This window comes from Trichechus manatus, unplaced genomic scaffold, assembly GCF_000243295.1.
Source record: "Trichechus manatus latirostris isolate Lorelei unplaced genomic scaffold, TriManLat1.0 scaffold00200, whole genome shotgun sequence".
In the NCBI taxonomy this organism is placed as follows: Eukaryota; Metazoa; Chordata; class Mammalia; order Sirenia; family Trichechidae; genus Trichechus; species Trichechus manatus.
In genome coordinates this window covers 2,993,832-3,016,913 of record NW_004444136.1, presented here as the reverse complement: position 1 = coordinate 3,016,913, position 23,082 = coordinate 2,993,832, and the positions used below count along the sequence as shown (strand labels likewise).

The 23,082-nt window shown below is 40.5% G+C and overlaps 1 protein-coding gene across 5 annotated transcripts in view; it reads left to right on the top strand.

Annotated features, from left to right (window-relative positions):
* Positions 1-254: 254 nt before the first annotated feature.
* The window catches only part of MAPK8 (mitogen-activated protein kinase 8), a 116,759-nt gene continuing 93,931 nt past the window's right edge, over positions 255-23,082 (top strand). For all 5 annotated transcript variants that reach the window (XM_023742110.1, XM_023742111.1, XM_012558955.2 and 2 more), the window contains exon 1: positions 255-385. The gene's annotated coding sequence lies outside the window, so the exon portion shown is untranslated. The remainder of the gene's footprint in view (positions 386-23,082) is intronic.

The following is a 23,082-nucleotide window of genomic DNA, read 5'->3' as shown; positions in this document are numbered from 1 at the left end:
TCCCGCTGCCGCCACGCCCCTCATTCACTCGGAACTCGGGTCCTTCCTGTCCCGCAGCTCCTTCTCCAGGCGACCTCCGCAAGTTCTCCTTCCCCCAGAATAGCCCCGCCCCCGGGCCGCGAGCCCCACCCCCACAATCCGGGCCCCCGGCTGCTCCCGCCCCGCGGGCCGCTCTGGAGGCGCGGGGGGCGGGCCCTACGCGATGACGTGAACGGGCGTGCGCGGTGACGGCTCGCGTCCCTGTTACTCAGCGGAGCGGTGGCAGCTGGACTAGGCGGCCAGGTTGCGGAGCCGCGGGCAGCTCTGGGTAACGGCCACTGCCGCTACCGGGACGGCGCCGGTCCCCACCGGCGGGCTCCCTTGTCCTCGTTCGCTCCGCTGCCGGGTGAGTGCGACGAGCGTCCCGGGCCGGGGTGGCCGGGCGGCCGGACCGCCCTGCCGTGTTTGTGTTATTGTGCAGCCGCCGCGCCGCCTTCTCCTCAGCCGTGACCCCCTCCCGGGAGTGGGGGCGGGAGCGCGCAGGCGGGGGGCGCGGTGGGGGCGGTGCGGGAACAATAGCGGCCGGGAGGCGGGGGCGGGCCAGGGGGCGTGGGGCGCGGCGGGCCCGAGCCTTGCCCCTACCCCGGCCACGGTTCTGAGCCTGGCCCGCCCGCCCGCCAGCCCGCGCGCGCCCTCTTCGCGCGAGTCCCGCTTCCACGTCTGGAGGTGAAAATGGAGCGGGCAGTGGGTGGCAAGTTCTGAAACACTTCGGGGAAGGTCGGACGGAGGCGCTTCCCAGGCCCGCCGTACACCGGCTGCCTTCCCTGCCGTGGGGGCCGGGGAGAGCGCTTCTGTCGCCGGGTTCCGGCGCCCACGGGGACTGTGTTTTTGTTTTTCGGTGATTTCTTTGTGCTAACGTTCTGGGCGAACGCAGGCAGCAGCGCAGAAAAGGCCTCCACCTCTGGTTGCGAGGCAGGGTCGGGCTCATAGCTTGGGCGGGAGGTGGTCTCATTAAGACGAGCATGAGCTTCAGGGGTCATCGCGCATTTCTCTTGAGGGTCACTCCGTGGTGACCTTTTGACTTTTCACCCCACCTTCTCGTCTCTTTGTCTCGCAGCTGTGTTCCCGATTCGTAGCTGGTAGGGCCAAGTCCATTTTAAAGTACTCCGATGGGCACTTTTCATTTTAATTTCTAAAAATTCCACATCAGATCTGTACAGTGGATTTAATAACGTGTTGACTGTATGGTATCCGACAATATCCAGTGGTTACTATTTTTACCTCTGAAATTCAGTAATATTTCAAGTAGACTTCTGGACTGCCAGTCCATTGTGTTTTGAAATAAGCGTCCAGCAAGCACCTCCTTGGCAATTGGAACATGTTTATTTCATTCATTCATTCAACTGCTCTTAGGCACTGTAAACAGATTTGTTGGAAGGTAAAGGGAAATCTGTAAGTGATATATGTTAAAGAAGATAAAGAGTCATACTCTAGGTATTTTTACTTTTTGTTTTAGAAGTACATCTGGAACTTCTAATGTAAATATATATTAGGAAGTAGAGGTAGATTTGCTATAAGTCTATAACAGATTTTATTTCGCCTTTTGTCTTTTCCAGTATTACAGTAGTTTGTAATGGTTACCTCAGATTCCCCTGTTCTGGTTTAAGCCTAGGAGGTCGGATTGTGTAAGTGGAGATGCTTAGTGTTGTCCCTAAGCAAGGAAAGTCTTGCATGTGTCGTCAGAACCTAGCCTGGATTATAGTAAGTGCTGAATAAAAGACAGATTGATGAAAAGCTCTTTATAATTGGTAATGTTTAAAAGCAAGCCTTAAAAAAAAAAAGGAAAACTTTTAATGTTCTCCGTAAAGTTCCGGAGGCCTCATGCAAACTGTCACTTCCAGATGTCTAATTGATCAGCTCATTTTCATTGTCTGTCATGGTAGTAGAGGCTTTTGAATCACTTCAGTATCAATTTTTTTTCTATCACTTCTAGGCCATTCACTATCCTAAAATAAACCTTGTCAAAAATAAGATTTTTCAGTATGATTAATAAAGTAGGTAGATTGTGTTTTATGTGTATATGTGTGTGTTTGTGTGCAACACATCCTTTTGTGAATATTATTTGAAGGATTTCTGGTGACTCTTTTAAATGGAAAAGCTAGGACAGAAGAAACAAGCTGCATAAATATTTTATTAGAAATACCTAATTTCTAATAAAATTTTATAAATGTGTATTAGAAATATTTAATTTTAAATTCCTTGTCCTTACACTATTGACAAAACATATGACTCCCTGTCTCTTTCCCACTAACTAAATAAATTCTAGCATTGTTTTGGATATGAAAGTTTTGAAATGAACTTGCTTTTATTATCTGATATAGAGTAGAAATGACAAAATTAGAAAATGATACTTTATTAAGATAAAAGGTGAAAACCTTGAGATACATTTACTGCTTTACCTAGTTCAGATATGTCAGATTCCCGAAAGGGTTACTTGAGATACAAACGTTTACTGCTTTACCTAGTTAAGAAAATGTCAGATTCCAATACAGGTTACTGATAAAAATCCTTTGGCAATAGCTCACAGTCCGCCTACATTCAGAATGAAAGTTTTGTCTTGTTTTTTTAAATTCTGTTGTTGTTTTTTTCAATAACAGCTTTTTTGAGATATAGTTCTCCCATACCAGAAAATTCACTCTTTTAGAGTGTACAATTTAGTGGTTTTTTAGTATATTCACTGAGTTGAGAATTGATCACCACTGTTTAATTCCAGAGCATTTTCATCACTCTAAGAAGTAACCCCATACCCATTAGCAGTCATTGTCCATGCCCCTCCAAATGCTGTCTTAAAGGAAGAGATGGCACTGATTCTGTTAGTAGGTATATTCCATTGATGGGTTTGAAAAGGACTCCCTTTAAGCATCCTGGCAGATTAGGAAGCTTTATTCCTTGTATTCCTTTATGTCCTGGGGAAAATGCCACTTGCAAAGAACATAAGGCTAAGAATAAATTATACCAAAATTAAAGAGATTAGAATTTTAAACTATTTGCTTAATACCTAATATTATGGAAATGACCTTGTGAGGATACCCAGTGCGCAGTGAAACAACTTGAAGTAATTTGTTGTTAAATGACTAGTCACAAACTATGCTGGTGGTAATTAAGAGTGAATACAAGCCTGATTCTTGTTAGTCTGCTTTGCCAGTGAGTTGAGTTTTGACATATTTGAGTCATCCACAAAGTCGAGATGCTTTGTTGCACATGTAGAAGTATAAAATAATGTCTGACCGTTAAGATGCCAGCTCTCTAGGGATCTCCGATCAAGAATGGTATAGGTAGTAGCCTTTCTGATTCAATAGTGCGAGGAAGTCATTATAACCACATAGCTGTAGATATGAATCGTTTACCTATTTCAGCCAGCTGTGATGCTTATTGTCTTAGTCATGAGCTCTTACCTGAACATTTAGAAGCTTTGTGTTTTTGCTTTAATGCAGCTTAACTTGAACTTTGATTTTAGAGATGAATTCTGATTCGACAGAATTTACAACCTAAAAGGTGGCCACCCAAACCCAAACCTGTAGCGTTGAGTCGATTCCGACTCATGGAGTCCCATGTACTGTATTACAGAGTGGAACTGCTCCATAGGGTTATCTTGGCTGTAATCTTTATGGAAGCAGTTCTCCAGGCCTTTCTTCTGTGGAGCTGCTGGGTGGGTTTAGGAATATCGAAATAAGAGTCGTCCTATCATTCAGGGTAGTAGATGGAATTAGAATAGCCTAGGAATCAGACGTAAGTTCACATCTCAGTTCTGTCATCTGTACTTTGTCATCAACAAGCTCTGGAGCCCTGGGCAAATTGCTTAACCTTTCTGGCTTTAGAACTGAAAATTGAGGCTGTTGGAAAGCTTCCTTATGGAAGGGTTGTTCCCCAGATTGGTGGTTCTTCAGAAAACATACTGGGACAAAAAGAGTTTATGGTGATAATCTGAACCCCATGCCAAGAACAGCAATGAAAGTTAGACTTTTCAAATTTTAAGAAGCAGAGAAAATTGTTAAGTTGGATATTTTGATAGTATCCAGACTTATACAACAAATAAAAAAGCTTCACCTTAAGCTAGAGTTTCTTTGAATGGTAGATTTTATTCATTCCATAGCACCATGCTTTTTATAATTAGACTAGGTGCTCTTAGAGGCTTTGCAGAATATCTGAAAATAAATAGTTCATTAGCCTCAAGGAGTTTATGATCTGGGATGGGATTTAGGCATATCTAAACAGTGAATTTATGCTCATTTAAAAGGTATATGAGAAGGCTTCCTCCAAACAAACAACAATTTACCACAAATATCTGGGCAAGCCAACTTTCACCTGAAATCCAGTTTTTAAAATTTTGTGTGTGTGTGTGTGTGTGTGTGTGTGTGTGTGTGTATGCATGTATGTGTAAGGCCTTTTGGAAAACATATTAGCTGCCATTCTTTTTCAAAGTGGTGGGCTATATCACATATATAGCAGATGTCTGTGTCTCCTGTTAACCTTTAGTAGTACATCAGAATTGGCTAAAATCTGTCAGTTCTTTAGAAAGTCAAGGAGCCTAAACATCATGGTGGTTGCTAGCATGGGCTTTAAGGTCAGCCCTGAGTTCCAGTTGATGCTCTAGATCTGACTAACTATGTGGACTAGGCTAGTTCAAGTTATGTAACATCTTTGGGCCTTTGTTATTATTTGTAAAATGAGAATAACAAAAACACATAATCTCATGGACCTGTGAGGTTTAAATAAGGTACTGCATATAAAGTGCCTGGCACTGGTACAGTGCCTGGAACAGTACATGTAAGTGTTCAGGAAATGTTAGCTATTGTTACCGCTTACTGCTTTTAACTTAGAACAAATGCAAAATGTCAACTAGATTTAAAACCAGTTTCACGTGCAGTGTATATTCAAATTCTCCAAAGTACACCTGTTGTTTTGCTGTACATCTCTGGGTAGTTTATTTAAAATTTGATCATCTCAGCTAATCTGAATAGACTGAGATGATTTATGTTAACATTTGGACCAGTAATCCCCTCTGCCGTAATATTTGGGAATGTTCCAAAAGCAAATATCAAAGGGAAAGTATTTGCCATATTCTCTGATCACAAAGTTGTTTTACCATTTTTGCCTTTCCCACAGTAGCGAATTGCCTGAACTTATCTAGGTTTATTTTAACCAAAATCTAAATGAATGAGGAGAATCGAGGAGCTGGACGTAGCTTTATCATTTGCTATACTTGAAGAATATGGAATGCTGTTGCTTCTTTTAAATTTAATCTTACTGACATCTTTGACTGTGTGAAGACTGCAAATTTGTCAGAAACCTGGTGTGATGGTTAAGGTTGTGTATCAGCTTGGGTGGGCCATGATTCTCAGTGCCTTGACAGTTACGTAATTTGGCAGCTATTAATGATATAATCATCTCTCCCTAATGAGATCTGATATAATGTTATCACCTCCATGATGAGATCTAATGTGAGCAGCCAGTCAGTTGAAAGGGAGTTTCCTTGGGGTTGTGGCCTGTATCCAATATATTTGGATTTTATGGCAAAGCTCGCTGGCTTTGGCTCTCTCTGGATCCTCATCTGACCTCCAGTTCTTGGGACTTGAGCTAGCAGTTTACCTGCCAATCTTGGGATTCATCAGCCTCTGCAGCCTGTGTCAGCGACCTACTGTCTCACATGCCAGTCTTGGGATTCATCAGCCTCCACAGCCTGTGAGCCAGTGGCCTACCATCTTACCTGCTGATCTTAGAATTTCTCAGCCTCTGCAGCCTGAAAGCCAGAGGCCTGCTGTCTGACCTGCTGATCTTGAGTTCACCAGCCCCTGCAGCTGCATGAGCCAGGAGAAGCCTCCAGCCAGACCCATGGACTTGGGACTTGCCAGCCTCTACAACTCTGTGAGCCATTTCCTTGATGTAAATCTCTCTCTCTCTCTCTCTCTATATATATATATACGTGTGTATATATGTGTGTGTGTGCTTCACTGGTATTGCTTCTCTAGAGAACCCAGCCTAAGACACCTGGTAACCACAATAGTTCATTAACCCTTTCCTAGAGGCCTTTAGCAAAATGAGTAAAATTATTTACAAGTAATATCTAGAATAGGGTCTTGAAAGTTTTCTATGTAGTATTTCTGTGGTTATATTGGTACATTAAATTTATTGTATCTTCTTGAGGACACCAACTGTGAAATGACACTGGTTTTGCACAGGCAGTATTTATTGAGAGGAGTCCCTGGGTGCACAAATGCTTAATATGCTCGGGGCTAACCAAGCGGTAGATGATTCCAGTCCATCTCACCTAGAGTCTCCTTGGAAGAAAGGCCTGGCAATCTACTTACAGAAAAAATAGCCACTGAAAACCCTATGAAGGAGCCCAGGTGGCACAGTGGTTAAGCTCTCAGCTGCTAACCAAAAGGTTGTCAGTTTGAACATATCAGTGGCTCTGCGGGAGAAAGATGTGGCAGTCTGCTTCCGTAAAGATTACAGCCTTGGGAACCCTATGGGGCATTTCTACTCTGCCCTGTAGGGTTGCTATGAGTCGGAATCGACTTAACGGTAATGGGTTTATGGAAAACCCTATAGAACAAAGTTCTACTCTGACACACATGGGCGAGAGGTCAATTTGTGGCAACTAGTTTGATTTGGTTTGGTTTATTTATTGAGAAGCCACTGTATACCAATCCAGGTGTTAAGTGTGAGGGCCAAAGGAAGTAGAAGTTACTTCTGCCTTTTATGATTTGAGTATAATAGAAGATAAGGACAAGCATAAGTGTTAGGAGGCAAATATCATTAAGCATTTAATTGGGAATTTCTTTTGTCATTGGGCTTGAGAACTGAATATTGGGGCATTTTAAAATATACCCAAATAATTATAGTCAGACTCACTAGATAAGCTGCATAAAGCAAGATGTCTTCTCTCCTAATTTCTGGTTAGAGTTGAGAGTGTAGTCCAGATTAGTCAGAATTTAAATTGTAAGAAAAGACAGACCTTATAGTCACCTCAAATCCGTTTTATAACATTACAGGTACCAAAATAAGTATAGGAAAAGTATAAGAAGCAAATAGTAGACAAGAAGCTACTCAAATATGTTCCAAGAACTAGAATCTTCAAGCCTTTCTGTATTGAAGCTCTGAAGACTTAAAGACTAAATCTGTGAGAGGAGCACTTCTGAAATCTTTCTCCAGTATTGAGAAGTTTGGGCTTTACTGCTTTCTGTTGCTGAGAGGCTCAAGCCATCATATCACTGGGGACACTAGGAAGGAAAAATAGCCAAGCACACCTGCTTTGTTTGGCAAGACATGTCAGAAACATTGGGAAGTTGCTCTTTCCTAAGAGCTGTTAATTGGGTGGAAATTCACCATTCCCTGAATTGCTCCAAAGAGCAGTTCTGATGCAGATTCCATTCACGTCAACCAAAGATGAGATAAAGGAGAGCTTCTGTTATACAGCAAAACCTGTGTAAGGCGGAAACCTGTCAGAGAAGGAAAGCTCAAATGTTTTCCTAAAAATGCTGCACCCTGTAAAAGGTGGAAAACTTGCGAGACCCAGAAAAACCAGACAGTCCCGTCGAGTTCTGGTTCTCATAGGTTTCACTATATAACTTTCCTGGGACTTGAGAAAGGGTCACTTTCCAGCAAAACAAACAAAAGCCAAAGTTTCTAGCTTTCTTTGGTACTTTTGAATGAAGAATTAAGAATTTAATAGTTTTTAGTGATTTTATTTTATTTATGTTTTGACTAAGTAGTGCATTCACTTTGATTCAAAATTCCAAAGATTTAAAACGGTAGATGGTAAAAGGTCTCCTTTCCACTCTCTTCAGCTAACCAGTTCCTCTACCTGGAAACTGTTAAATTTCTTGTTTATGTATTTGCAAGTAAGTACAGATATGCAGGAGTCCCTGGGTGGCGCAAATGGTTAAGTGCTAGACTACCAGCCAAGAGGTAGGTGATTCAAACCCACCCACAGAGGTGCCCTAGAAGAAAGACCTGGGCATCTGCTTCTGAAAGGTCACAGCCTTGAAACCCCTATAGAGCATTTCTACTCTGCACACTTTGGGTCAACCTGAGTCCAAATCGACTTGATGGCAACTAATGATAACAACAGTTGCCCAGTGATTTGTCTTGGGGAGTCCTTAGGTAATACAAACAGTTCACACACTTGGCTGCTAACCAAAAGGTTGGAGGGTTGAGTTCACCCAGAGCCGCCTCAGAAGAAAGGGCATGGTGATCTACTGAAAAATCAGCCATTGAAAACCTTATGGGACATAGTTCTCTGACACACATGGGGTTGCCATGATTCAGAGTCCACTTGATGGCAGCTGGTTTTTTGAAGTCCATGGGTGGTGCAAACGGTTAGACACTTGGCTACTAGCTGAGAGGCTGGCAGTTTGAACCTACCCAGAGGTGCCTTGGAAGACAGGCCTTCAATTAAAAATCCTATGGAGCGGTTCTACTCTGCGCATATGGGTTGCCGTGAGTCAGAATTGACTGGACGACAATAGCAACAACAGATTCCTTGGTCCAGATGTGTTTCAGAATTAAATTTTTTTTTTTAAAAAAACTGTAGAAAAGTAATATAGTGTATTTGCTGTATTATCTAAAATCCCTTGTAGGAGGTGGGGTAACATCCTATAATCAAACATTATAATAATCAAACATTATTATACATTAATATTTTTGTATCAAAAAGTATAAATAGTGCATTAAGTAGGATAAATAAAGATTATAAATACTGTTAATGTCAGTTCTTGTCAAGTTTTGCCACCAAATGAGTTTGTACTAAACTTATTAAAGCTTTTCAGAGCTGTATGATTTTGAAATTGCTAATGAGGAATTGTGGCTCTTACATACTTATGTGTTAAATATATAATACATATCCTCTACCCCTGAATGGTAGCATACCTTTACCTTTTTTTTTTGCTTAACTACGTAGTTTAGTTAATGCAGAAATTATTGAACAATATCATTAATATTACACGGAACTAAAATTTTGCTGAAGATCACTCAAAAGCAGCTGCAGCAGTATACCAACAAGGAACTGCCAGAAATTCAAGCCGGATTCAGAAGAGGATGTGGACCAGGGATATCGTTGCTGGTGTCAGATGGATCTTGGCTGAAAGCAGAGAATACCAGAAAGATGTTTACTTATGTTTTATTGACTATGCAAAGGCATTTGACTCTGTGGATCATAACAAATTATGGATAACATTGTGAAGAATGGAAATTTCAAGACACTTAATTGTGCTCATGAGGAACTCGTACATGGATCAAGAGGCAGTTGTTTTAACAGAACAAGGGGATACTGTATGCTTTCAAGTCAGGAAAGGTGTGCGTCAGGGTTGTATCCTTTCACCATACTTAATCTGGTGGGCTATGTGAAGAACGGGGTATGAGGATTGGAGGAGGACTGATTAACAAACCTGCATTATGCAGATGACACAACCTTGCTTGCTGAAAGTGAAGAGGACTTGAAGCACTTACTGATGAAGATGAAAGACTACAACAGCCTTCAATATGGACTGTACCTTAATGTAACGAAAACAGAAGTCCTCACAACTAGACCAGTAAGCAACATCATGATAAACGGAGAAAAGATTGAAGTTGTCAAGGATTTCATTTTACTTGGATCCAAAATCAACACCCATGGAAGCAGCAGTCAAGAAATCAAGACAAAATCAACACCCATGGAAGCAGCAGTCAGGAAATCTAAAGATGCATTGCATTGGGAAAATCTACTGCAAAAGACCTCTTTAAAGTGTTAAAAAGCAAAGATGTCACCTTGAAGACTAAGATGTGCCTGACCCAAGCCATGGTGTTTTCAGTCGCTTCATATGCATGTGAAAGCTGTAGGATGAATAAGGAGGACAGAAGAAGAATTGACACCTTTGAATTGTGGTGTTGGCAAAGAATATTGAATATACCATGTCAGAAGAGTGAACAAATCTGTTTTGGAAGAAGTACGACCCGAATGCTCCTTAGAAGCAAGGATGACGAGACTTCGTTTCACATACTTCAGGCATGTTATCAGGAGAGACCAGTCCCTGGAGAAGGACATCATGCCTGGTAAAGTAGAGGGTCAGTGAAGAAGAGGAAGACCCTCAACGAGATAGATTGACACAGTGGCTGTAGCATTGGGCTCAAGCATATCAACGATTGTGAGGATGGCACAGGACCGGGCAGTGTTTTGTTCTGTTGTACATAGGGTTGCTGTGTATGAGTCGGAACTGACTCGGTGGCACCTATCAGCAACATGTAGTTTAGAGATTATTTTACTTGAGTCATATCAGTAAATAAGTAGTATGCATATCCTTTTTTTTTTCCCTCAACAGCTTCATGGTATTCAATTGTACAGAAGTAACATATATTTAACTACCCTTTTTGATGGACGTTTAGGTTTTTTCAGTCTTTTGCTCTCAAAAGCCATGGTACAGTGGATTTACCTTGTACTTACATAATTTCACGCTTGTACAGAAATGTTTAGGATACATTTCCAGAAGTGGAATTGCTAAGTCAGAGTGTATGTGCGTTTGTAATTTTAATAGATATTGCCAAAGTGCCTTCTGTAAAGGTTGTTCCACCTTATATTCCTACCAGGACTGTGTAAGGATGCCTGCTTCTTTTCTCATGACCCGACCAACCAGCATTTTTTTTAAATTGTAGTTTAGATGAAGGTTTATAGAGCAAATTAGTTTCTCATTTAACAGTTAATACACATATTATTTTGTGACATTGGTTGCCAACCCCATGACATGTCAGCACTCTCCCCTTCTTGACCTTGGGTTCCCTATTACCAGATTTCTTATCCTCTCTTGCCTTCTTGTCCTTGCCCCTGGGCTGGTGTGCCCATTTAGTCTTGTTTTGTTTTATGGGCCTGTCTAATCTTTAGCTGAAGGGTGAACCTCAGGAGTGACTTCAGTACTGAGTTTGAAGGGTGTCTGGGGGCCACACTCTCAGGGTTTCTCCTGTCTGTAGACCAGTAAGTCTGGTCTTTTTTTGTGAGTTAGAATTTTATTCTACATTTTTCTCCAGCTTTTTCCAGGACCCTCTATTTTGTGATCCCTGTCAGAGCAGTTGGTGGTGGTAGCTGGCACCATCTAGTTGTGCTGTACTCAGTCTGGTGGAGGCTGTGGTAGATGGCTACGAACCAGCACTGTATCAAACTTTTTGGTATTTGTCAATCTGATAAGTGAAAGCTGGTAACTCAGCATAGTTTTAACTTGCGTTTGTCTTTTTATGAATGAGATGAAACACCTTTCATCTTTTAAGGGCTTATTTATATTTCTTTATTGTAAACTATCCATATTCTTGTCTATTTTTCTATTGCTTTGTTGCTCATTTTCGTAGGTTTATAGGATTTATTTCTACATTAGGGAAATTACCAAAACCAAACCTGTTGCCGTCAAGTCGATTCCAACTCATAGCATCTGTATAGGACAGAGTAGAACTGCCCCATAGGGTTTCTGAGGAATGGCTGGTGGATTCAGACTGCTAACTTTTTTGGTTAGCAGCTGAGCTCTTAACCACTGCGCCACCAGGGCTCCTTAGAGGACATTAGTTCCATGATGTTCTTTAGGAATATTATTTTCCAATTTGTTATTTGATTTTTTAATTTGATTATTGTTTATGGTGGTCTTTGCCATGCAGAGCTTTTTCTCCCCCAGTAGTTGAAGTTGTCCATCTTTATTCTACTGTCTTCTAGGTTGTATGTCATACTAAGCAAGGCTTTCACCAATTGAAGATAATGTAAGAATCCCCTAATGTTATTTTTCTAATATTTCTATGGTTTCTTTGTTTTTCTCATTTTCATTTTGTATTTAATTATTTTATTCATTTGGAATTTATTCTGGGGTAAGGTATAATGTATGGAGCTAACCTCCCCCCCCCAACCCTGATGACTATCCAGTTGTTCTAGCATCATTTATTGAATAATCTATCTTTGTCTTACAGATTTAAAATGGCAAGTTGGGAAAGCATGGAGGTGGGGTGAGGGGATAGAGAAGGCAAGTTTGATTTGGCTACTGGGTTTGAAGTAGTTCATCCTTACGAAATTATGGGGTAGTTGATTGAAGATACTTGGATGAAGACTAAGTTATATTTCCAGGAATTACAGACCCAGTGTGTATAGACAACTTTTTTAAGCTCGATTCTGAAGTGGAACAGCGAAAAGTGCTGGTAGCCAAAGAACGTGGGGTCCAGAGAGTGAGAGAGTAAAAGTGAGAATATACAGGAAAGAGGGGACGCAGAGCACAGGTAGAGAAATTGGCTTTTGCTAGAGGTAGGAGGCGTCTCCCATCAGAACAGAAGGGAATGCTGAAAAGATGTGTGTTCTTGCAAGGAAGTTTGGTGATAGAAAGATGAGGTCTTATCCTCCTGGTTTCTTCTCCCCTGCTTTGTTTTCTCAATGAAATATGAGATTGGTATGGGCAGAGGGGTTGGGAGCGTGGGAAGTTTGAAGCAATTTGCCAAGAAGTATTGATTGTTTAAGGTTTGAAACCTTAAATTTAAAGTGATAATCAGCCTGGTTTTGTGATCTCTCCCTCCCTCCCCCCGCCCCCAGGATTGTTTAACTGATTGTATATAAGTACAGATAAGGCAGATGGTTGGATGCATCCAGGATGGGGTTTTGCTAAGTGAGTATAAAAGAAGGAAAAAGGGACAAGGAAAATAAGGGCTTCTGACAGAGAGTGCTTAGAGGAGTGATGATGAATCACAAAATCTAACATGGACAAGAAAGGAAGTAAGGGATGCTGACAGATAGTAAGGAGGTGGTAGGATCAATATATCAGAAGTTTTAATTAGAATTGTAGATGGGAGGGGGGTAAGTGAACTAGAAGGATTGAATGTGGAGGTCAGAGTTCTTGTTAGTTTTGATTCTGACTCAGCAACCCTATGCACAACAGACGAACCATTGCACGGTCCTGTGCCATCCTCACAGTCATTGCTATGTTTGAGCTCATTGTTGCATTCACTGTGTCAGTCCATCTTGTTAAGGGTCTTCCTCTTTTTCGCTGACCGTCTACCTTACCAAGCATGATGTCCTAATCCAGGGAATAGTACCTCCTGATAACATGTCCAAAGACGTGAGGTGGGGCCAAGATAGCGGAGTAGTCAGAGGCTTCCAGTGGACCCTCTTACAACAAAGACCCAATAAAACAAGTGAATTGCTTATATATGTCAGTCTGGGAGGCTTGAACATCAAAGGCAGAGTTGAGGAACCAGACTTAGTAGCAGGGGGAGGGAGAGATGGTGTGGAAGCAGTGAGGAGTTGCCAGACCTGACCTGACGAGAGCCTGAGCCCTTCAGGCCTGATCAGCTCAGGGGTGGGTGATGAGGCAGGCAAGCAGCGGTGCTCAGAAGGCACGTTTTCCACACCAGGAAAGACCAGCACCAGAGAGTCTGCACGGCCACACAGAGACAGTGAGAAGCAGCCCTGGATCTGCGAAAGATGAATAATTGCGTACAGCCTGCTGCACGGATCAAAACCACCCCCCTCCCCCACCCAGGGAAGAACCTTTCTCCCATTTACTTACCCGCTCCCTGCTCTGCACTGGGTCGCGGACCAGCTTTAGCCATTGCTGAGTCCCCTGGGCCGGAAGTAGGATCCGTCACACGCCTGGAGCCATTCTACCTGCCTTGGAGAGTGAACAAATTAACAATCAGAGGGAAAAATAAACTGCCGGCTCCCCTAAGCCAGGAACCCAGGGTAGGCACAGCTCCTTTGCCTAGGCACAGGCATAAGGGTTCCACTGACTTTGAGGGCCTTTCCCCCTGCAGAGACTTGTGTGGGCCCATTTCAACAGCGTAGGCCCTCATTACTGCAGTACAACAGGGTATATACTGAAAGTCTAACTTTAATTGTTTCAAACGTGAAGTGGCAGATTCTTGACATTTAACACTGCTCTGCCCATTAAGCTGGGTCTTCACCTACCCGCATCAGGGGCCTGAGGACTGGTGGCTCCACCCACGCCACCCAGCCACCTGCGATAGGGGCCCATGAATAAGAGGTGCCCCTCCAGTCCATACAGCCAACCGCGTTACGTGCTCATAGTCTGGCTGCAAAACCCACCCACCTACGCGCTCTAGGGAACAGGGGCACACCTTCCTCCTGGAAACTTGGGAGCAGCTATCAGCCCCAAGCCTCAGAGTGTGGCCCCCTGCTGCAGCCAGATGCCTGTGCCTATACCAATCACCTATGCCTATCTAGGACTGTAGGTGAGAGCCAGCACTACACACTTGGTGGCTATCTACCTGGGCACCTGAGCTGAATCCATACAGGAGGAGTGGGCGGATTCCTGAGCTCACATACCTAGTAACAGATCTAACCACCTGGTGACAGGACATTAGAGCTTCTGAGGTGCCAGTGATCAAACTAGCTCATATGAGCAGCCTATTTGGGCATATCAAAACAAAAAAGAAGCTATGACACAGTAAGCAAAATAAATAAATATAATAACTTACTGATGGCTTGGAGACAACAGTCAATATCAAATTACATAAAGAGGCAAACCATGATGGCTTCAGCAAGCTCCCAAAATAATCTAGAAATTTTCCAGAGGAGGAAAATTTCTTGGAATTACTGGAGGCAGATTACAAAAGATTAATATACAGAACTCTTCAAGAGATTAGGAAGGAAATTAAGCAAAATGCAGCACACACACTACAGGAAATTAAAAAGGTTAGAGAAGAGCATAATGACAAGTTTAACAGGCTACAACAATACATAGAGAGATAGCAATCGGAAATCCAGAAGATTAACATTAAAATTTCAGAATTAGACAACTCAATCGAAAGAGGAGCAGAATTGAGGCAATGGAAGTCAGAATTAGTGAGATTGAAGATAAAGCACTGGATACCAACTTATATGAGGAAAAATCAGATAAAAGGATTAAAACAAATGAAGACACCCTAAGAATTCTGTGGGACTCTATCAAGAGGAATAACCTACTGGCGATTGGAGTACCAGAACGGGGGGATAACAGAAAATACGTAGAGAATTGTTGAAGATTTTTTGGTGCAAAACTTCCCTGATATTGTGAAAGATAACAAGATTCTTATCCAATATGTTTATCAAACACCACATAAGGTGGATCCCAAAAGAAAGTCACCAAGACATAATCAAACTTGCCAAAACCAAAGATAAAGAGAGAATTTTAAGAGCGGCTAGGGATAAATGAAAAGTCATCTACAAAGGAGAGTCAATAAGAATAAGCTCTGACAACTCAGCAGAAACCATGCAGGCAAGGAGGCAATGGGATGACATATAAAACCTTTGAAGGAAAAAAACTGCCAGCCAAGAATTATATATCCAGCAAAACTGTCTCTCAAATATGATGGTGAAATTAGGGCATTTCCAGATAAACAGAAGTTTAGAGAATTTGCAAAAAACAAACTAAAATTACAAGAAATACTAAAGGGAGTTCTCTGGTTAGAGAAACAGTAACATTAGATAACAACCCAAGACTAGAACACAGGACAGACCAACCAGATATCAACCCAGATAGGGAAGTCACAAAACTAAAGCAAAGCTAAAACACTGAAAATAGGGAAACAGATGTCAGTATGTAAAAGATGACAACATTAAAACAAAAAAAGAGAGACTTAAAAAACATAGATTTTTCATACGGACTGGAAGTCATGGCGATATAAATAAATAAATAAGACTGTATAAACTTACAAAAATAGGGGTAAATATTAAGGTAACCACAAAGAAAACTAACAATCTTGCAAGTCAAAAGAAAAAACTAGAAAAATACAGACTCAGCAAATACAAAATTAACAGCAATGAAAAAGATGAAAAGAAAATTCATAAAGAAAAAGGACTCAGCACAGAAAATTAAGTGGAACAAAGAAACTGTGAACAACACACAAAAAAAGACATCAAAATGACGGCACTAAACTCATACCTATCAATAATTATGCTGGATATAAATGGGCTAAATGGACCAATACAGACACACAGAGTGGCAGATTGGTTAAAAAAACACCATCTGTCTATATGCTGCCTACAAGAGACACACCTTAGACTTAAAGACACAAACCAAAACTCAAAAGGTGGAAAAAAATATATCAAGAAAACAACACTCAAAAAAGAGCAGGAATGGCAATATTAATCTCTGACGAAATAGACTTTAAAGTAAAATCCACCACAAAGGATAAGGAAGGACACTATATAATGATTAAAGGGTCAATAGACCAGGAGGACATAACTCTAATATTTACGCACTCAACAACAGGGCTCCAAAATACATAAAACAGACTCTAACAGCACTGAAAAGAGAGATAGACCGCTCCACAATAGTAGTAGGAGACTTCAAAACACCACTTTCGGTGAAGGACAGAACATTCAGAAAGCTCAACAAAGACATGGAAGAGCTAAATCAACCAACTTGATCTCGTAGCCGTATACCGAACACTCCACCCAACAGCAGCCAATTATACTTTTTTTTTCCAGTGCACATGGAACATTATCCAGAATAGACACATATTAGGCCATAAAACAAGCCTTAACAAAATCCAAAACATCAAAATATTGCAAAACATCTTTTCTGACCATAAAGCCATAGAAGTAGAAACCAATAAAAGAAGAAGCAAGGAAAAAATCAGACATATGGAAACTGAACAACAGCTTGCTCAAAAACTACTGTGTTATAGAAGAAATTAAGGATGGAATAAAGAAATTCATAGATACAAATGAGAATGAAAACACATCCTACCAGAACCTTTGGGACACAGCAAAAGCAGTGCTCAGAGGTCAGTTTATAGCAATAAATGCACATATCCAAAAAGAAAGGGCCATAATCAAAACATTAACCCTACAACTGGAACAGGTAGAAAGAGAGCAGCAAAAGAAGCCCTCAGGCGCCAGAAGAAAGAAAATAATAAGAATTAGAGCAGAATTGAATGAAATAGGGAATAGGAAAACAATTCAAAGAGTTAACAAAACTAGAAGCTGGTTCTTTGAAAAGATCAACAAAATCGATAAACCATTGGCCAAACCGACAAAAAAGAGTAGAGGAAGCAGGTAACCCGTATAAGTGATGAGATGGGTGATAACACAACAGACCCAACTGAAATTAAAAGAATAATAATAGAATGCTATGAAAAATTGTACTCTAACAACTTTGAAAACCTAGAGGAAATGGGCAAATTTCTAGAAACTCACTACCTACCTAAACTAACACAGTCAGAGGTAGAACAACTAAATAAACCCATAACAAAAGAAGAGATTGAAAAGGTAATTTAAAAACTCCCAACCAAAAAAAGCCATGGCCCAGATGGCTTCATTGGAGAATTCTACCAAACTTTCAGAGAAGAGTTAACACCACTACTACTAAAGGTATTTCAGAGCATAGAAAAGGATGGAATACTCCCAAACTCATTCTGTGAAGCCAGCATAACCCTGATAACAAAACCAGGTAAAGACACCACAAAAAAAGAAAATTACAGACCAGTATCCCTCATGAACGTAGATGCAAAAATCCTCAACAAAATTCTAGCCAATAGAATTCAGCAGGATATCAAAAAAATAATTCGCCATGATCAAGTCGGATTTATACTACATATGCAGGGATGGTTCAGCATTAGAAAAACAAGCAATGTAGTCCATCACAGAAATAAAACAAAAGACAAGAACCACATGATCTTATCAATCGATGCAGAAAAGGCATTTGACAAAGTCAAACACCCATTCATGATAAAACCTCTCAGCAAAATAGGAGTAGAAGGGAAATTCCTCAACATGATTAAGGGCATTTATAAAAAGCCAGTGGCCAACATCATCCAAAATGGAGAGACTTTGAAAGCATTCCCCTTGAGATTGGGAACCAAAGATGCCCTTTATCACCACTCTTTATTCAACATTGTGCTGGAGGTCCTAGCCAGAGCAATTAGGCTAGAAAAAGAAAGAAAGGGCATCCAAATGGTAGGGAAGAAGAAGAAGTATCTATTTGCAGATGATATGATCTTATACACAGAAAACCCCAAAGAATCCACAAGAAAACTACTGGAACTAATAGAAGATTTCAGCGAGGTTTCAGGATACAAGATAAACATACGAAGATCAGTTGGATTTCTCTACGTGAATAAAGAGAACTTCCAATAGGAAATCACCAGATCAATACCATTTACAATATCCCCCCAAAAGATAAAATACTTAGGAGTAAATCTAACCAGAGGTATAAAAGATCTATACAATGAAAACTAGAGACACTACTGCAACAAACCAAAAGAGACCTGCGTAAGTGGAAAAACATACCTTGCTCATGGATAGGAAGACTCAACATGATTACCATATTATAACAATCATCATCATTTGTTTAGATTTTCTAAGCTATTTACTTTTTGGGTACGTTTTATTCCTTCTCACGTTTCAGAGCTTCCATCTGGGAATCAGTCTCCTGCCTAGAGTACATTCTTCTGAATTTCCTTTAGTGAAGACTTGCTAATTGCAAATGCTCTTAGTTTTGTTTGTCTGAAATGTTTGAATTTTCCCTTCCTATTTTTTTTTTACCGTGATACAGAATTCTTGTTTTTTTTTGTTGCTGTTGTTTGTTTTACTCAAGATAATGTTCCACTGTCTTCTGGGTTTTATTCCTTTGAAGATAAATTTATCGTCTCTCTTTAGGTACTTTTAAGACGTTTTCATTGGTTTTGGTGTTCTGTTTCTCTGTAACAAGCGTAAGTGAAGATTTCCTTTTATTTATCCATCTTGAGTTCCTAGGCTTCTTGAATAACTAGGTTTATGTTGTTTATGAGTTCTAAAAAATTCTTAACCATTCTTTTCAACTGTTATCTTCTGTATGTTTATGCAAATAATGTACGCCTTCTATGTTTGTTTGCCAGCCACGCTCTCCTCTCCCCAAGAGGTATTTTTATAAGTGTGCTATGCTAATTTTTTTTTTTTTTAATAGCATCAGCAGCATCTAAAAAAAATCGGCAAAGTGATGCTTACAAAAATACCGTATGGAGGGAAGGATTTGGTGGGCAAACAAACGTAGAAGGTGCACATTATTCGTGTAAAAATATGGTATGCCACATTCTTTCTTATGGAAGGACTTTCAGGTGACTATTTGATATTCCTAAGTTATTTCCCATCTTTTTCTCAAATACATGCTAGATAATTTCTTCAGATTGACTTTCTATTGATCTGTATGCCTTTCCTTATGCCAGTGCCACACTGTTTTAATTAATGTAGTTTTGTAGTAAGTTTGAAAATCGAGGGGCAAGTCCTCCAAATTTATTTGTCTTTTAAAGAACTTACATTTTGGTTTCATTCTACTGTTTTTTTTCCTTCTACTAATTTTTGCTTTCTTTTTCATTACTTCTTTCTTTTGTTGTATCCCTTGGGTTTATTTTGCTGTTCCTTATCTAGTTTATTCAGATGGATGTTTAGCTCATTAATTTTTATTTTCTTTTTAAATATGCATTTTAAATGTATTGGGTTCTTTCAATATACTGCATAATCAACATCCCAAAATTTTAAGGTTTTTTTTTTTCCTCATTAGTTTAATTCTGGCTGTCACTTTTTTTTTTTTATTGTACTTCAGCTGAAGGTGTACAGAACAAGTAGTTTCTCATTAAACAGTTAGTACACATATTATTTTATGACATTGGTTCACAACCCCACGACATGTCAGCACTCTTCCTTCTCAACTTGGGTTCCTTATTACCAGCTTTTGTGTACCCTTCTGCGTTCTACTCCTTGTCCCTGGGCTGTTTGCCCCATTAGTATTGTTTTGTTTTATGGGGCTGTCTAGTTTTGGCTGAAGGGTGAACCTCAAGAGTGACTTCATTACTGAGCTAAAAGTGTGTCTGGGGACCATACTCTGGGTTTCTCCAGTCTCTGTCAGGCCATTAAGTCTGGTCTTTTTTTGTGAGTTAGTATTTTCTACATTTTTCTACAGCTGTGTCCGGGACCCTCTGTTGTGATCCCTGTCTGAGCAGTCAGTGGTGGTAGCCAGGTACCATCTATTTGTACTGGACTCAGTCTGGTGGAGGCCATGGTAGTTGTGGTCCATTAGTCCTTTGGACTGATCTTTCCTTTGTATCTTGTTTTCTTCATTCTCCCTTGCTATTGAAGTGGTGAGACCAGTGGAATATTTTAGATGGCTGCTCACAGGCTTTTAAGACACCAGACGCTACTCACCAAGGTAGAATGTAGAACATTGTCTTCATAAACTATGTTATGCCAACTGAGCTAGATGTTTTCTGAGATCATGGTCCCCACAGCCCTCCGACCAGCAGTTCTGTCCCTCAGGGAGTTTGGATGTGTCTATGGCGCTTCCATGACCTTTCCTTACAGAGTTGTGCTGGCTTCCCCAGTATTGTGTACCGTCTTAACCTTCACCAAGGTTACCACTTATCTATTGTCTATTTAGTAATTCCCCTCCCCCACCCCTCCCATCCTTCCTAAACATCATAGATTGCATTTTTGTGTGTGTAAACCTTTTTATGAGTGTTTGCAATAGTGGTCTCATAAAATATTTGTCCTTTTGTGGTTGACTTATTTCACTCAGCATAATGTCCTCCAGTTTCATCCATGTTATGAGATGTTTCGCAGATTCATCATTGTTCTTTATCGTTGCATGATACTCCATTGTGTGTATGTACCGTAGTTTATTTATCCAGTCATCTGTTGAGGGGCATCTAAGTTGTTTTCATCTTTTTGCTATTGTGGACAATGTTGCAGTGAACGTGGGTGTGCATATGTCTATTCATGTGATGGCTGTTATTTCTCTAGGATATATTCCTAGGAGTGGGATTGCTGGATCATGTGGTATTTCTATTTCTAGCTTTCTAAGGAAGCTCAATATCATTTTCCAAAATGGTTGTATCATTTTGCATTCCCACCAGCAGTGCATAAGAGTTCAGATCTCTCTGCAGCCTCTCCAACATTTGTTATTTCCAGTTTTTTTGATTTGTGCTACTAATGCTAGGGTGAGATGGTATCTCATTGTGGTTTTAATTTGCATTTCTCTAATGGCTAGTGATCCGAGCATTTCCTCATGTGTCTGTTGGCCACTTGAATGTTTTTTTTAGTGAAGTGTCTGTTCATTTCCTTTGCCCATTTTTTAATTGAATTATTTGTCTTTTTGTTGTAGAGGTTTTGGATTTTCTTGTAGATTTTAGAGATTTGACCTTTTTCTGACTTGCAATGTCCAAAATTTTTTTCCCAGTCTGTAGGTTCTCTTTTTACTCTTTTGGTGAAGTCTTTTGATGAGCATAAGTGTTTAATTTTTAGAAGACCCCAGTTATCTAGCTTATCTTCTGGAGTTTGTGTGTTGTTGGTTATGGTTTGTATCTTGTTAGTGCCGTTCATTAGGGCCTCTAGCGTTGATCCTATTTTTTCTTCTATGAATTTTATAGTTTTGGGCTTTATATTTAGGTCTTTGATCCATTTTGAATTAGTTTTGTGGATGGTGTGAGGTATGGATCTTGTTTCATTTTTTTGCAGATGGACATCCAGTTTTCTCAGCAATATTTGTTAAAAAGTCTGTCTGTTCCCCATTTGATGGTTTTGAGCCCTTGTCGAAGATCAGGTGACTGTAGGTGGATGGGTTTACATCTGGGTTCTCAATTCTGTTCCACTGGTCAATGTATCTGTTGTTCTACCAGTACCAAGCTGTTTTGACTACCATAGCTGTATAGTATGTTCTGAGGTTAGGTAGTGTGTGTCCTGCTTTATTCTTCTTTTTCAATAGTGTTTTACTTATTGGGGCTTCTTTCCTTTCCATGTAAAATTAATAATTAGTTTTTCCATTTTTTTAAACAATGTTGTTGGTATTTGGATCGGGATTACATTGTATTTGTAAATTGCTTTCTGTAGAATTATCATTTTCACAGTGTTGAATGTATCCATGAGCATGGTATGTTTTTCCATTTGTGTAGCTCTCTTTTGGTTTCTTGCAGTAGTGTTCTATAGTTTTCTTTGTATAAATCTTTTACATCCCTGATTAGATTTATTCTAAGTATTTCATTTTTTATGGGGCTATTATAAATGGTTTTGTCTGATTTCCTTTTCATCGTTCTCTTTATTGTTGTATAGGAATACAACTGATTTTTGTTTTTTTTTATTGTTGTAATTAAATGAAGTTTACGTTTCATGTTAGTCTCCCATACAGAATTTTTTTTTTTTACATACATTGTTATGAGACCCCATCCGCTCACCTCATTCTGCGACAGCACACTCCTCCCCTCCACCCCTGATTCCCCATGAACATTCAACCAGCTCCTAACTCTCTCTGCCTCCCCATCTCACCTCTGGACAGAAGCCGCCCCTTTGGTCTCTTTTATCTCCTTGACTAAGAGGCACATTCTTCACAAGTATCACTTTATGTCCGACAGTCCAGTCCAATCCCTGTCTGAAGAGTTGGCCTTGGAAATTGTTCTAGTTCTGGGGTGATAGAGCATCCAGGCGCCATGCTTTCCGGGGCGCCTCCAGTCTCAGACCATTAAGTGTGGTCTTCTTACTAGAGTTTGAGTTCTGCATCCTATTGTTCTACTGCTCCATCAGGGACCCTCTGTTGTGTTCCCTGTCAGGACGTTCATTGGTGGTAGCTGGGCACCATCTAGTTCTTCTGGTCTCAGGCTGATGAAGTCTCTGGTTTATGTGGCCCATTCTCTCTCTTGGGCTAATACTTTCCTTGTGTCTTTGGTGTTTTTCGTTCTCTTTTACTCCAAGGGGTTGGGACCGATTGATGCATCTTAGATGGCCGCTTGCAAGCTTTTAAGTCCCCAGACACCACTCACCAAAGTAGGATCCAGAACATTTTCTTAATAAGCGTTGTTATGCCAGTTGACATAGATGTTCCCTGAAAGCATGGTCCCCAGACCCCACATCCCTGCTACTCTGTCTCTCTATTTGATTGTACTGAGGAAACTTCTTAGCTTTGATTTAGTCCAGTTGTGCAGGCTTCCCCTGTAGTGTGTGCTGTCCTTCCCTTCACCTAAGATGATTCTTATCTACTATCTAGTTAGTGAATAACCCTCACCCTCCCTCCCCACCCCCATAACCATCAAAGAATGTTTTCTTCTGTGTTTAAACCTTTTCTTGAGTTCTTATAATAGTGGTCTTAT